The following is a 16,170-nucleotide window of genomic DNA, read 5'->3' on the forward strand; positions in this document are numbered from 1 at the left end:
AAATGTGGTAATGTTTTTAAAGCTTGGCACATAGGAGGTACCTAATGAATGTTCCCTTCCTCCCTCTTTCTCACCTCTTCTCTTTCATGAGGTCTTTCCTCATCCCCCTAGGTATAAACAGTGACTTCTTCCTGAAAGATTTACTTTTTATCTATGTAGAAAGTTAGCCCCAAAGGCAAAGACAAAGATAAAACATTGTTAGGACCGCCACTGGACTTGGGGTCTAGGGTCCAATCTTGCCTTAGACATATAATGGCTTTGTGGCCCTGGGCGAGTCACTTAACCTCTCTTGTCTCAATTTCCTCCTCTGTAAATAGAACCTGATGATCTCTAAGGTCCCTTTCAGCTCTAAATCCATAATCCTATGGTTCATTCCAGTAGGAAGTCTTTGGGAAGGAAGGTGGTTTCTGAGGGCCAGGGATTCTGACAAGATCATTTATCCTTGGGTTCCAGCCTAATGAGAAACATATCCAACCAGTTCTAGAGGCTTCATGGTCATCTGTCATAATCATAGCTCCACCTAGGGCTCAGTTACATACTAGGTACACACTAGATGTAAGCATCTTGCTCACTGAACTTAGTTTGGGGATGACTGTTCTTTCCAAGAAACCATGAGATCAGTGGAAACTGAGAAAATTCCTGTTTTGTGCCCCCAGATCCTGAGGAAAAGAGGCAGGAAGAGGTTGGGGAAGGACTTCCCTCTTCTCCTCTTCCCTTCCCTCAAGCTCTGTGACTCATATCAATATTTGATCTATTTACATGGGCACAGACAACCTCAGCATGAGACAGGGCCACTGTGGCCTGGAGGAGTGGTGTCCTCTGGAGAAAAGCAAGGCTGGTTTGTTTATCTCATTCTGACCATGCCAAAAGGCCAGAGAAAAAGGAGAGCTGGAGAGTGTGACCCATTGGGAAAGGTGAAGGCTCTTGGCAAAACTCAATTTTCACTTGACTCACTTACTGCATAATAGAGGAGACTTGGGAACCCTGAAGAATCTACTAGTGCGCTAAAGAAAACTATTAAGTATGCTCTGCGGCTGTCTTGGAATCAATCCTCCTATTGATTCTAAGAAAAGATTTTTAAAAATCAAATAGAAATGGGGTCACTAAACCAAATATAAAGATCTCTTCTGGCACCTGTTGACTTAGAAAACCTCATAATAGCATTGTCAATGTTCTATTATATACTTACTTATTCTGTCAAACATTTCCCAAATACAATTTAATCTGGTTCCTGGGAACTGGGGAGTGTTGTGGTTGCAGTTTAGCCACAGGTCTCGTGTCTTATACTTCTGGTGTAGGGAATTTAACAATAGGCTGTAAAAGTCCTTATCAGCCAGAGGACCTTGGGTAAGTCACTGAACCTCAAAATCCTTGTTTGAAAAGTGATAATATTTAGATAATAATACTCAAATGATCTACCATACAGGATTTTGTGGAAAAAATATACTGTAAACTCTGAAGTGCTATATAAATGTATAGCTAGTTTTATTACCCTGCCCAGTGGCCCAGCAAGCAGAGAACTTGCCCAACCTGTTCTATTAATGTAGACCAGCCCTGACTCTTGGCTAACAGGTCTCTGCCTGGTTAGCCCTTGAATTATATGAACTATCTCTCCCTCTCCCTCTCTCCTTGAGTGTTGCTCCAGGAGTACTGGAAGCAAGAAAGAGTTAGGAATTTGTGCTCAGTCTACCTTTAATCCCAGGGTGCCACCAAGAGGAGATGCTCTGAGTGTGTCTCCAGCCCAGATGGGATGGTGCTGCTCAAGATCATTATTGACTGGCACCTGTGGCTCAAAGTCTAATATACCACAAGATTACATCATATGTACCTTGCACCAAGGGAAAGTATGGTGGTATGGAAAGAATACTACAATTGAAGTCAGGAAAGTCTATTTCAGATTCCTCATTAAACATGTGCTCCATGTGAAACATTTTCCCTAATGTAACATAACATCTGAAATGCTGCACTTCCAGTCAGGAAGACATAGATTCAGTTCTGCTTCTGCCATTTACTACTGTGTGACCTTGGACAATAAAAGCAAACATTTATGTAACTCTGATAAGATTTACATGTTATCTTATTTGGTCACCATAACAACTCTGGGGCTAAGTGCTATTATTGTCCTTATTTTATGGATGAGGATATGGAGATAGACAGAGTTTATAGGACTTGCCCAGGGTCATGCAACTGGTAAGGATCTCAGGGTGGATTTGAATTCATTTCTTCCTGTCAATATCCACAGGGTCATCTAGCTGTTCTACCTGCCAAGGTGTTAGTTCTTCATTTTTAAAATGAATGCCTTTCACTAGTTGGCCCTGGAGGTCCTTTCCAGGTCTAAATCTGTGATCCTATTATCTATAATATGTGAGCAGGTCACTCATCCTCAGTTTTCTCATATGTGTAATGGGAGAACAAATCCTTGCTGTAACTGCCTTACAAATTTTTTTCCCCATGACTTAGTGAGAACATGGAGATCAAGTGCATTGCAAACCTAAATGTGCTCTGTGTATATGCCAGCTGACATTTTATTACTCAATATTGCTCAGTTGGCTTGAGTAGATATAACCAACACCCTTCCTCCTCATTTTTAATATCCTCCACATTCATCAGAATTGTGGGATAACACATAAAATGCCCCAATCCTGTCTCTCTCTCTTTTAACCCCTTACCTTTTGTCTTAAAATCAACATTAAGTATCAATTCCAAGGCAGAAAAATGGCAAGGACTATATAATCAGGGTTTAGTGACTTGCCCAGGGTTGCACAACTAGGAAGTATCTGAAGTCAGATTTGAAGCTGGCTGTCTATCTACTGAGCCACATAGCTCCCCATTCGCTCCAATCCTCTTTTTGATGGAGAGCTGGGGTGGAGGGGGTAGAACAATTGCCTTGAGACCTGGCAGCTACAAAGTAGGGTTTATTGTACAGCTTTCTGTCAGGGGTGAAGGGACATGGTACAGGAAGTGTCCTTCCTTCAAGCCATAGGACCAGAATGAGAATGTCCCAAGGCCCTGATCACTTTAGAGAGATGGTCTCTGGTGAAGGGAGAGTGGGAAAATTGTGAGGAAGGAGCTTGGCCTTGGCAAGTCCTTTCAGATACCATCCCCAGACTTCTATTCATTCTCACTGTTTCCAGCCTTCCTCTTTACCCAAAGCTCTGAAATCCTTTCCCAAGGAGTAAGGGGTCATGGGGAGGAACTTCTGAACAAAATAGCCTGGAGATCAGAAATTGGCACCCTAAATTCCTCCCTTCTTTGCTAAGCCCAGTGAGATTTAATGGTAAAATAACCTCCCCACTGAATTTGGAGGCAGAAGACCAGAAGTTTAGATTATCTCCTTGCTGTGTGATCCAGAGCAAATGAGTCCCTGAGCCCAAGAGGCTTCATCTATAAAATGAGGAAATTGGACTAGATAGTCTTTAAGGTCCCTCCCAGTATGATCCTTCTGAGGTACCTCTGTGGGTGTAGCATTGCCCCAGCCACCTCTGTAACACTTTCAAGAGAACCGTTGGGAAGGGTGGTGGTCCTCACTTGCACCCTGGTGTTGCTAGATCGTCCTGATCTACTTCTAGGATTGGCAGAAAGTTTCTAAAACACTATTTTGCCTTCCAAGATACACATGTTAGTGTTTTCAGAACTATTTTATTTTACCAATTGCACGTAATAACAACATGTAAGCTTTCTGAAGTGTATGATCCATGTGGTCTCTCGCCCCCTTCCTGGAGCTGGTAAGCAATTTGTTCTGGGTTATATGTATATTACCTTTGAGCACCCTCTAACTTGGAGGAACCTCCTTGTTCTTGAAGGGTCAGTGGCTGGGCTAGAGGAGAATGAATAACTCCCATGGCTCTGATCTACATGGAGAAAGTCCCCAGAGAAGCAGAGAAGGAGCTGGAGCTGGTCACTCAAGAAAACTTATTTTAATATGGAAATAGGTATCAAGTGATAATCCTGGTACAACCCAGTGGAACTGCTTGCCAGCTCTGGGAGGAGGAGGAAGAGGGTAGGGAGACACCAAGAATCATGGAACCATGGAAAAATATTTTAATATTTAAAAAAAGTAAAAAAGAAACCATATTCTTTTTCTTTCTCCAATGCTTAAAGTCAATAAGGATTTATTAAAGTTAATTGATTATCACTAATTAATTAATTGATTGATTAAGCACGTGATATGAGTCAGGTACAATGCTAAGTGTTGGTTCAAGTAAAGTTTGCCCAACTAGTCCCTGAAATCACAGGAGAGATTGGAGAGCTATTTCTTCTGCATTTCAAATGGGACAAAATGACTTAAAAAAAATAATAGTGGCTCAACTGTGAGCTTATGAAGGGGAATAATATAAAATAGGCCTAGAATGAGAGGCTAGGACCAGACTCTGAAAAGCTTTAAATGCCAAGTAGAGAAGTTTGTATTTTAAAATACTTGACCTAGTCGGCAGCCATTTAAGCTTCTTGAGCTGCAGAGTGACATGACTTGTTCTCTGGGAAAACCCCTTTGGTAGTAGCATGCAGGATGGATTAGAGAGGGAGGGACAAAAAAAATGGAAGGATGTCTTTGATTTATTTATTATTTGTTTGTTTGTTTTTATTTGGTCAATTTCAAACATTATTCCTTGGTTACAAAAATCATATTCTATTCCTCCCTCCCCTACCCCCTTTCCCGTTGCTGACGCACAATTCCACTGGGTATTACATGTGTCCTTGATCAGAACATATTGGAAAGATGTCTTTGAAAATTTTATATCTCTATCTTTTTTGAAACCATTTGTGAACACAGAAGACTTTAAAATTTCTTGTCTTTAATAAAAAAAGAGTCAGTTATTTTCATAGACATTCTTTGATTTGCTAGAGGAGGGAGGAGCACATTATCTTTTTTTTAAAACCTTTACCTCCCATCTTAGAATCAGTACTGTGTATTGGTTAATACTGTGCATTGGTTCTAAGGTAGAAGAGCAGTAAGGGCTAGGTAATGGGGGCTAAATGACCTACCCATAGTCACACAGCTAGGAAAAGTGTCTGAGGTCAGATTTGAACTCAAGATCTCCCATCTTTGGGCCCAGCTCTCAATCCACTGAGCCACCCAGCTGCTCCTGAGGAGCACATTATCAAAGAAGGGCTGGGAATGGAAGGGTAATCCAGGGGACCATTTGGTATATTCAAACAGAAAGTCTAAGACTCAATGGACTCTAGTGCATCCTGGGACTGATTACTCAGGGCCCCTTCAAGCTTCCCAACCAGAGGGCAGTGACAGGGGGTGGGGGCTTTGGGTGGGTGGAGGTCACAAATGAGACAATGGTCCTCCTTGAGGGTTTGGCCCTTCTCAGTATATTACTTTTGAAAAGCTGCCAAGCACCTGTCTTAGGACTTCTGCCTTCAAGAATCCCACAGTGTTTAGAGTGAGAGGATGATTCAACAAAGGAGGTGTTTGTGAGAAGGGGATGAAAATAATGGAAAGACTTCCGGTCAAGATGGCAGCTTAGAAAACCTAAAGTTCAGATCTCCTGAAACCCTTCCTTACCCATCTCAAACTGAATGCTCCTAGGGCACCAAAATCCAAAACGATCAACAACATAGACCCCGGGAGTCCTCCTCCTGGACCTGGACCTGAATCAAAAGGTACGGCACCCCCAAAAGCCAGAACCCGAGACCACTTGGACCTAAGGGGTAGGCAGAAGGAAGGTCCTAGGACCCATCCCCCCCAACCCAGAGCGCCAAGTCCGAGTCCGAGGTAGCAGAGGCAACCTCAGAGCCCCACGGCCTGCTATTCTGAAGGCCGCTTCCTGAAAACAACCTGACCCAGTCAAGGGGGCACCCAGACAGCAGGGAAACAGAGAGAGACGGGGGAACTCTTAACCCCCTGGGAGGAGCCCTCGGAGCTCCAGGAAGCCGCGGCCCCTCCCCCTCAGAGAGCAGGGTCGTCTGGAACAACAGCAACTCTCAGGGCTGGCAAAAGGGCCTCGGGAGCCGGCTATTCTGAAGGCCACATCCTGAAAATAACCTGACCCAGTCGAAGGGGCACCCAGGCAGCAGGGAAACAGAGAGAGAGGGGGGAGCTTGTAACCCCCTGGCTGGATCCTTCCATTGGAGTTTGACGAAGAAAGTTCCTGCCTCAAGGCATACTAAATTCAACCCAGGGAAAGCTAATCTCATTAGGAGCCCTCAGAGCTCCAGGAAGCCATGGCCCCTCCCCCCACAGAGTGCTGCAGCTAACCGGCTAAGGCACAGGAACAAGGGCCAAGCTAGGCTCAGAGCGTGGAAGTAAGGCAACAGAGAAGCATCAGGAGGGTGCCAAGGAGAGGAGGGCAGTAACAGGGACACACCAGCAATTCCTGTCTTCCCCGGGAAGACAGAACAACAACTGTATAGAACAGACAATCTGCCTAGGGCTAAAACCTCTGAATGCCAGACAGAGATAAGAAAAGCTAATCCTCCCCACTCAGATAGAGATGGCAAACTACACAGAAGCACAAAAGCCCCCAAATTCCAAAAGAAACAAGAAGAAGGGGGCAACTTTGGACACATTTTATGGAGCAAAAATACAAAACACAGAGGAGATAGAAGAGGAAACACAAGCAAATGCTCCGATACCTTCCAAAGGAAATGGAAACCCTCCACAAACACATGAAGAATTTGAATCTGAAATGAACAAGAAGATGGAAGCCTTCTGGGAGGAAAAGTGGGAAATTATGCAAAAGAAATTCACGCATCTACAAAACCAGTTTGACCATACTGTAAAAGAAAACCAGGCTTTAAAGCAAGAACTAATAAAGCAAAGCCAAAAGAACAAGAAATTAGAAGAGAACATAAAATATCTCACTGACGAAGCGACAGATTTGGAAAATAGAGGGAGAAGAGATAATTTAAGAATAATTGGACTTCCAGAAAAGCCAGAAATAAACACCAAACTTGACATTGTAATACAAGAGATAATCAAAGAAAATTGCCCAGAGATTCTAGAACAAGGGGGCAATACAGCCACTGACAGAGCTCACAGAACACCCTCTACACTAAATCCCCAAAAGACAACTCCCAGGAATGTAATTGCCAAATTCCAAAACTCACAAACAAAAGAAAAAATCCTACAAGAAGCCAGAAAAAGACAATTTAGATATAAAGGAATGCCAATCAGGGTCACACAAGACCTTACAAGTTCTACTCTAAATGATCATAAGGCATGGAACATGATCTTCAGAAAGGCAAGAGAGCTGGGTCTTCAACCAAGAATCAGCTATCCAGCAAAACTGACTATATGCTTCCAAGGGAAAGTATGGGCATTCAACAAAATAGAAGATTTCCAACTTTTTGCAATGAAAAGACCAGAGCTCTGTGGAAAGTTCGATATCGAAAATCAAAGAGCATGGAATACCTGAAAAGGTAAATATGAAGGAAAGGGAAAAGTAAAAAATGTTATCTTCTTCTTTTACTCAAACTCTCTTCTATAAGGACTACATTTATATCAATCTATGTATACTAACACATGGGGAAAACGTAATGTGTAAATAGGGGGAAAAGAAAGACCAAATAGAATAATTTTTCTCACACAAAGATTCACATGGGAAGGGGAGGGGAAGAAAACTCCTATAAGAAGGAGAGGAAGAGAATTTTTACTTAAACCTTACTCTCAGGGAAATCAACTCTGAGAGGGAAAAACATCCAGATCCATTGGGATCTTGAATTCTATCTTACCCAACAAGGGTAGGGAGAAGGGAAAACCAAGGGGGGAGGGAGGGGCAGAGGGAAAACAAAAGGGGAGGGAAATAGAGGGGGGAGGGGAGGGAACAAAAAGGGAGGGTCTAAAAAGGGAAACATATCAAGGGAGGGGACAAGGGGGACCAATTTAAAGTAAATCACTGGACTAAAAGGTAGAGCCAAAGAAGAAAAGGTTAGAACTAGGGAAGGATATCAAAATGCCAGGGAGTACACAAATGACAGTCATAACTTTGAACGTGAATGGGATGAACTCACCCATAAAACGTAGATGAATACCAGAATGGATTAGAATCCAAAACGCTACCATATGTTGTCTTCAAGAAACACACATGAGGTGGGTTGACACCCACAAGGTCAGAATTAAAGGATGGAGTAAGACCTTCTGGGCCTCAACTGACAGAAAGAAGGCAGGAGTGGTAATCATGATATCTGATAAAGCCAAAGCAAAAATAGACCTGATCAAAAGGGATAGGGAAGGTAATTATATTTTGTTAAAAGGGACTTTAGATAATGAGGAAATATCACTAATCAACATGTATGCACCAAATAATATAGCACCCAAATTTCTAATGGAGAAATTAGGACAATTGAAGGGAGAAATAGACAGTAAAACCATATTAGTGGGAGACTTAAACCAACCATTATCAAATTTAGATAAATCAAACCAAAAAATAAATAAGAAAGAGGTGAAAGAAGTGAATGAAATCTTAGAAAAATTAGAATTAATAGACATATGGAGAAAAATAAATAGGGATAAAAAGGAATACACCTTCCTCTCAGCACCACATGGCACATTCACAAAAATTGACCATACATTAGGTCACAGAAACATAGCACACAAATGCAGAAAAGCAGAAATAATAAATGCAGCCTTCTCAGATCACAAGGCAATAAAAATAATGATCAGTAAAGGCACATGGAAAACCAAATCAAAAACTAATTGGAAATTAAACAATATGATACTCCAAAATCATTTAGTTAGAGAAGATATCATAGAAATAATTAATAATTTTATCGAGGAAAATGACAATGGAGAGACATCCTTTCAAACCTTTTGGTATGCAGCCAAAGTGGTAATCAGAGGTAAATTCATATCCCTGAGTACATATATGTCAACAAACTAGGGAGAGCAGAGATCAATCAATTGGAAATGCAAATAAAAAAACTCGAAAGCGATCAAATTAAAACCCCCCAGCAGAAAACCAAATTAGAAATCCTAAAAATTAAGGGAGAAATTAATAAAATCGAAAGTGATAGAACTATTGATTTAATAAATAAGACAAGAAGCTGGTACTTTGAAAAAACAAACAAAATAGATAAAGTACTGGTCAATCTAATTAAAAAGAGGAAGGAAGAAAAGCAAATTAACAGCATCAAAGATGAAAATGGGGACAGCACCTCCGATGAAGAGGAAATTAAGGCAATCATTAGAAATTACTTTGCCCAATTATATGGCAATAAATACACCAACTTAGGTGATATGGATGAATATATACAAAAATACAAACTGCCTAGACTAATAGAAGAGGAAATAGAATTCTTAAATAATCCCATATCAGAAAATTAAATCCAACAAGCCATCAAAGAACTTCCTAAGAAAAAATCCCCAGGGCCTGATGGATTCACCAGTGAATTCTATCAAACATTCAGAGAATAGTTAATCCCAATACTATACAAACTTTTTGACATAATAAGCAAAGAGGGAGTTCTACCAAACTCCTTTTATGACACAAATATGGTACTGATTCCAAAACCAGGCAGGTCAAAAACAGAGAAAGAAAACTATAGACCAATCTCCTTAATGAATATAGATGCAAAAATCTTAAATAGGATACTAGCAAAAAGACTCCAGCAAGTGATCAGAAGGGTCATCCATCATGATCAAGTAGGATTTATACCAGGGATGCAGGGCTGGTTCAATATTAGGAAAACCATCCACATAATTGACCACATCAACAAACAAACCAACAAGAATCACATGATTATCTCAATAGACGCAGAAAAAGCCTTTGATAAAATACAACACCCATTCCTATTAAAAACACTAGAAAGCATAGGAATAGAAGGGTCGTTCCTAAAAATAATAAACAGTATATATCTAAAACCATCAGCTAATATCATCTGCAATGGGGATAAACTAGATGCATTCCCAATAAGATCAGGAGTGAAACAAGGATGCCCATTATCACCTCTACTATTTGACATTGTACTAGAAACACTAGCAGTAGCAATTAGAGAAGAAAAAGAAATTGAAGGCATCAAAATAGGCAAGGAGGAGACCAAGTTATCACTCTTTGCAGATGACGTGATGGTCTACCTAAAGAATCCTAGAGATTCAACCAAAAAGCTAATTGAAATAATCAACAACTTTAGCAAAGTTGCAGGATACAAAATAAACCCACATAAGTCATCAGCTTTTCTATATATCTCCAACACAGCTCAGCAGCAAGAACTAGAAAGAGAAATCCCATTCAAAATCACCTTAGACAAAATAAAATACCTAGGAATCTATCTCCCGAGACAAACACAGGAACTATATGAACACAACTACAAAACACTCTCCACACAACTAAAACTAGACTTGAACAATTGGAAAAACATTAACTGCTCATGGATAGGATGAGCCAATATAATAAAAATGACCATCCTACCCAAACTTATTTATCTATTTAGTGCCATACCCATTGAACTCCCAAAATATTTCTTTACTGATTTAGAAAAAACCATAACAAAATTCATTTGGAATAACAAAAGGTCAAGGATATCCAGGGAAATAATGAAAAAAAAAACACATATGATGGGGGCCTTGCAGTCCCTGACCTTAAACTATATTACAAAGCAGCAGTCATCAAAACAATTTGGTACTGGCTAAGAAACAGAAAGGAAGATCAGTGGAATAGACTGGGGAAAAGCGACCTCAGCAAGACAGTATACAATAAACCCAAAGATCCCAGCTTTTGGGACAAAAATCCACTATTCGATAAAAACTGCTGGGAAAATTGGAAGACAGTGTGGGAGAGATTAGGAATAGATCAATACCTCACACCCTACACCAAGATAAATTCAAAATGGGTGAATGACTTAAACATAAAGAAGGAAACCATAAGTAAATTGGGTAAACACAGAATAGTATGCATGTCAGACCTTTGGGAAGGGAAAGACTTTAAAACCAAGGAAGACATAGAAAGAACCACAAAATGTAAAATAAATAATTTTGACTACATCAAACTAAAAAGCTTTTGTACAAACAAAACCAATGTAACTAAAATCAGAAGGGAAACAACAAATTGGGAAAAAATCTTCATAGAAACCTCTGACAAAGGTTTAATTACTCAAATTTATAAAGAGCTAAATCAATTGTACAAAAAATCAAGCCATTCTCCAATTGATGAATGGGCAAGGGACATGAACAGGCAGTTCTCAGCCAAGGAAATCAAAACTATTAACAAGCACATGAAGAAGTGTTCTAAATCTCTTATAATCAGAGAGATGCAAATCAAAACAACTCTGAGGTATCACCTCACACCAAGCAGACTGGCTAGCATGACAGCAAAGGAAAGTAATGAATGCTGGAGGGGATGTGGCAAAGTAGGGACATTAATTCATTGCTGGTGGAGTTGTGAACTGATCCAATCATTCTGGAGGGCAATTTGGAACTATGCCCAAAGAGTGACAAAAGACTGTCTACCCTTTGATCCAGACATAGCACTGCTGGGTCTGTACCCCAAAGAGATAATGGACAAAAAGACATACAAAAATATTCATAGCTGCGCTCTTTGTGGTGGCCAAAAACTGGAAAACGAGGGGATGCCCATCAATTGGGGAATGGCTGAGCAAATTGTGGTATCTGTTGGTGATGGAATACTATTGTGCTCAAAGGAATAATAAAGTGGAGGAATTCCATGGAGACTGGAACAACCTCCAGGAAGTGATGCAGAGTGAAAGGAGCAGAACCGGGAGAACATTGTACACAGAGACACTGTGGTACAATCGAACGTAATGGACTTCTCCATTAGTAGTGGTGTAATATCCCTGAACAATCTGCAGGGATCTAGGAGAAAAAACACTATGCATAAGCAAAGGATAAACTATGGGAATAGAAACACCGAGGAAAAGCAACTGCCTGACTACAGCAGTTGAGGGGACATGACAGAGTACAGACTCTAAACAAAACTCTAATGCAAATATTAACAACATGGAAATGGGTTCGAATCAAGAACACATGTGACACCCAGTGGAATCACGCGTTGGCTATGGGGGGTGGGGAGAGGAAAAGAAAACGATCTTTGTCTTTAATGATTAATGCTTGGAAATGATCAAATAAAATATTATTTAAAAAAAAGAAAATAATGGAAAAGTTCTATTTATATTTAGGATTTGCTCTGGGGACCAACAGGTCTCCTGCAAGTCATGAGCCTCCTCCTTCTTCCCAGTAGCAAGCATCAGTCTTACTCATGGGTGTCTCCTGGTTCTTAGCTTCTGGTAGATCTTGCTTGTTGCATCTTCACAGTTAAGTCCCCCCTGCCCCTTCCCCTTGCTCCCTAATGAAGGGAGATTCATGAAAAGTTACAATTAACGGCTGGGTTGGGGACAAAATAACAGATGAGTATTTTCAGTTGGCAAATGCTTTTAGAATGAATTTTGATCCCCAACAGTAATAAGACTGTCCTTAATTCTCGGTAGCTCTCTCCTTTCTGCTTTGTTTTCTTCTTTTCTTTCTGGGCTTCTAAATTGGGTTCCACTGTGAAAGCCATAGAGTTGAGTGGGCAGAGTTGCCATTTCAGCAATCTATTTTTCCAGTCTTCACTTTCTGTGACTCGGGCAAGACTATACTCCTCAAGTTGAGAGGAGAAGATTCACAAGATCTCTGAGTTGGAAGAGACCTCAGAGACCAGATGAGTCTAACCCATAACTGGACAGAAGTCCTATCTCCCACTTCCCCAACTTGTGGCCATCCAAGATCCACTTAATGACCTCTAAAGAGGGGATGGCCACTCCTTCTGGAGGTAGCCACCTCTATTTATAGACAATTTGATTGGAAATTTCTTTTTGTATCCATTGATCCTAGTTCCACACTTGGAGGCCAAGCAGAACCAACCTAACCCTCTCTCTCTTTCACATGCCAGCTCCTTACATCCTTGAAGAAAACTGTCACATCGTTCCCAAGTCTCCTCTCTACCCAACATCCCAGTTCTTTCAACAGATCCTTATATGTCTCCTCACACATCCCTCCCTCATTTTTTCCTTTGGATGTGCTCTGTCTTTTCAATTGGCCTTCTTTACTGTTGTACCTACTTCTGAGCACGATACCCCTTCTGTGGTCTCACCAGTTCATAGTTGAACAACTCTATCAACCCTCATTCTGGAAACAGTATCTTTCTCAACAGGATAGCATTCTCTTCTCTTCTTCCTCTTCCTCCTCCTTCTCCTCCTCTTTCTTTTTTTGGCTACCAGATCATCTATTGACTCATTAGAGATAGCTCTCTAGATGGTTCAGTGGATAGAGTACTGTACCTGGAATCAGAAAGACATGAGTTCATATCCATCTTCAGACACTTCCTAGCTGTATGTCCCTGGACAAGTCACTTAACCTCTGATTGCCCAAAAATAGGATCCATGGAGAAGGAAATGGTAAATCACTCCAGTATCCTTGCCAGGAGAATCCTCTGGATAGCTGTGTCCTAGGGGGTCTCAAAGAGTTGGACATGACTGAACAACAACAGTCAAATTGTTTTCATGATTTTCATTTTTTAATAACACAATTTGAGATCTGGCATGGGTGGGCTGCCTTCCTTCCCATTTCTTTTCCTTAATTCCAAGGTGGTGGTATGATCTCGGGAGAGGAGTATTTACTACTTTCCTGGCCTGTGCTCCTGGTGTATGAGTGACCACAAGCACTCTTTCCTCCCCTGTAACTCTGATCAGGGGCCACAAACCCTCAGGTATGATTGCTTCTCCTTGCTTTGGGACTGAAAACAGCATCTACATATGGGCAATGCAACATGGTCCTGCCCCCAGCGGCATCAAAGGGATCCCTCTAATCTCATTCTGACCAGTTGTTTGACCCCTTTACCATCTGTGGCCTGAGAGCTCCAGAAGCCCCTGCTGCTGCTCATTCAGTTGCTCCCAAAAGGCCAGCCTGCTCTGGTTTCAAGGTAGGGACTGCCCTGAGCTAGGCTGCCCTCCACTCCCATGCTGGGGCAACAGACTTTTTCTACAGACCTTCTAAGTTGTCTGGGGCTTCACGCTGTTGTTTTGTGGGTTCTGCTGCTCCAGATTTCATTTGAAGGAATTATTTAAAGTTGTTTGGAGGGAAACTTGGGAAAGCTCAGGTGGATTTTTCTCTGCCATCTTGGCCAGAAAGCTGATTTCCTAGAGCACACATCCTAATGGAAGAAGATAACACAATGAGGGAAGCTGGAAATTAGGGGAAAGGAACACAGCATCTGTTGAAGCTGATGGCTAGGATTCGATGAGAGGCCTGACTCCCAGAATAATAATGGAAGAAGAGCTCACCCATCAGAGCATTGGGTGCATCCAGGAATTGGGTTCAAAGGTTTTGACAGACAGAATAGTATGATTGGAAGAGAGCTGTGATTTTTGGAGCTGATGTCCAGAAAGCTTCAGTTCATTACAACTACCAATTTTTTTGCAAGAATTATTATCTGACAGGGAGGTAATTCAGTGAGCACTGGATGTGGAGCCTGGAAGACCTGAGTTCAAAATTGACATCAGACATAGGTTAGCTTTGTGATCTTGGGCAAGTCAGGCACTTAACCTCTTTTTTCTTCATTTGTAAAATGGACGTTATAAAAGCATCTACTTCTCAGGGCTGTTGTGAAGATCAAATGACAATAATTGTAAAGTGTTTATCACAGTGTCTAGTAAGTATTATATAAATACTAACTTTCTTCTTTTTCTTTCTTTTCTCTGGTTGTACTCAATCTGTCCTATGCCAGTGAATTTGATTTTTTGAACTCTTGTAGGATCTCACACACATCCCTATTAAGCATCTTTTGTGATTCAGTCCATCAAGCCAAGCCGTTGATTATCTTTCTGGATCCTGATTCAGGCAGATACTGTGTAAGCTATTTGATCCAGTTTTGTAGCTTCTGCAAATTTAATAAGTAAATCACATGCCATTATTGTTTTAATGAATGAAAACACTGAGTAGCATAGAGTCAAGGACAGCTCTCTAGACATGCTATCTTCTCTAGACTTCCCTCCAAGTTAATATTTATCCATTGGGTCTATCACCTAGCCCCCATCTCTCTCTATCTTACCCACAAGGAATCTTACTAAAATACTCTATATGTTCAAAGATAGACTCAAAGACTCTGTTATCTGGTTGATGTGAGTGTTTGTGCCAATGTTTTGAATCATAGCACATCCAAGATTTCCCATTTTTAGCAACTCTCTGTCCATGGCTTCCCATAGGGTCATTGCTAGGGATGCATTCAACATGATGGAAATATAACTTCCATTTTCCTGACGTCACAAGGTACTAACCCTTGCTTTTGCTGAGTGGTCAACCTAGTAATCCAATGCTTAATAAGGACTTATGAATTGAATTGAATGGCATTCCCACGATCTAGTTGTCTAATAACCCAAGTTGCTAGACTAATAAAAGGAAATTAAATTTAAGATAGCATAACTTATTTTCAATGAAAATATGGTGAATCCAAGCAATCATTTTTCTCTTTCTAAATGCTCATAAACCATCTCCTCTACCTTTTTTCTTATTCTAGAATTTTTGCTGCAATCAAAGATAGGCTTATTGACTTCTTCTTCTTCTTTTTCTTCTTCTTCTTCTTCTTCTTCTTCTTCTTCTTCTTCTTCTTCTTCTTCTTCTTCTTCTTCTTCTTCTTCTTCTTCTTCTTCTCTTCTTCTTCTTCTTCTTCTTCTTCTTCTTCTGCTTCTTCTTCTGTTTCTTCTTCTTCTTCTTCTTCTTCTTCTTCTTCTTCTTCTTCTTCTTCTTCTTCTTCTGTTTCTTCTTCTTCTTCTTCTGCTTCTTCTTCTTCTGCTTCTTCTTTTGCTTCTTCTTCTTTTGTTTCTTCTTCTTCTGCTTCTTCTTCTTCTTCTTCTGTTTCTTCTTCTTCTGCTTCTTCTTCTGCTTCTTCTTCTTCTGTTTTTTCTTCTTCTTCTTCTTCTTCTTCTTCTTCTTCTTCTTCTTCTTCTTCTTCTTCTTCTTCTTCTTCTTCTTCTTCTTCTTCTTCTTCTTCTTCTTCTTCTTCTTCTTCTTCTTCTGTTTCTTCTTCTGCTTCTTCTGCTTCTCTTCTTCTGCTTCTTCTTTTGCTTCTTCTTCTTTTGTTTCTTCTTCTTCTGCTTCTTCTTCTTCTTCTTCTTCTTCTGTTTCTTCTTCTTCTTCTTCTTCTGCTTCTTCTTCTGCTTCTTCTTCTTCTGTTTCTTCTTCTTCTTCTTCTGCTTCTTCTTCTTCTTCTTCTTCTTCTGCTTCTTCTTTTGCTT

The sequence above is a fragment of the Monodelphis domestica genome, chromosome 6 (assembly GCF_027887165.1).
Source record: "Monodelphis domestica isolate mMonDom1 chromosome 6, mMonDom1.pri, whole genome shotgun sequence".
In the NCBI taxonomy this organism is placed as follows: Eukaryota; Metazoa; Chordata; class Mammalia; order Didelphimorphia; family Didelphidae; genus Monodelphis; species Monodelphis domestica.